Genomic DNA, 1145 nt, shown 5'->3' with positions numbered 1-1145 from the left:
TGTTTTAAAGTTCCCCAATTGTCTATAAAGCTCACATCATTTTTTGGACACCACTCAGACAGCTAGCAATTTAAGGAGAACATGTGGCTAAACATGTCATAAAGATGTCACTCCTGGTCCGATTGGGGAGGACACCAGAGAAAACTACACAGTTTGTTTTGACAAATTTACACATCAATTCAATATTGATTTTAATGACCTCCGATTGATGTAACCAGGTGTCATTACTGCCAATGTGAATTACAGTTTTATGGAATTTCCATTTGTGTTTAGCCAGCAGTTTTAAATTTCCTCAGTTTTGCTCTGGCCCCTGGAAGACAATTGGCTATGGTTGCTGGTGTCTCTAGCTTCACATGTCTCAGAACAGAATCACAGATTACTGGGGTTTGATCCCCTGCAGGCATGCCATTGAGTGGGGAAAAGCACTCAACTTTACTTCCTCCTATACCCATAATATTGTCAGGCTCCACCTTTACCTGGAAATACCTGAGTGATACCAGGAATAAGGAGCCTGTGATGATTTTCAAAGCAAAGCTGGAAAATCAGAATAACTGTCATTTTTCATGATTATGTCTGTGACGGTTCTCAGTCATCCAGGTCATCGTAGTCATGATTATGTCCTCCTGAAACCCAGCCTATTCATTGTGTCCTCTGTAGTAGACAAGTGTTAAAGTGAAAGACATTTTTTCCTTGGTCCTCAGGAGGATATGTAACAGTAGCAATAAGTTTTAACTTTGGATGATCAAGTGCTCAGCTGTAGTAAATAGTAAACACAGCAGTTTGTGAACTTTGTGTCATAGATAACTGCCCACATAGCAAGCAGGTCTGACCCAGTGGTCCTTTGCTGTGCTTCTGTGGAATACAGCCAGAGATAAATAACAGGTATGATTCAGTGCAGAGAAATCTATTAACACATAGTGAGTGAGAAAGGTGACTGAAGAAGAAACACAATGCATCATGGGAATCCCCCCAGCAGCCTACACCTATTGCAGGATAGCATAGCACGGTGGTTCCCAAACTTTTTTTGCTGGGCCTGCTTTTGTTTTACAAGAAAAATGTTCGCGCCCCCCTCCGCGCCGAAAAATGCGCCGTATTTGATAGCTTGCTGCAAGACCTCACACCGAGCGCATCTACTGCGGGTGTGG

The sequence above is a fragment of the Haplochromis burtoni genome, unplaced genomic scaffold (assembly GCF_018398535.1).
Source record: "Haplochromis burtoni strain Fernald_Lab_line unplaced genomic scaffold, NCSU_Asbu1 Contig_1384, whole genome shotgun sequence".
Taxonomy (NCBI): Eukaryota; Metazoa; Chordata; class Actinopteri; order Cichliformes; family Cichlidae; genus Haplochromis; species Haplochromis burtoni.
The sequence above is the reverse complement of the archived record's forward strand: the minus strand, read 5'-3'. Positions refer to the sequence as shown.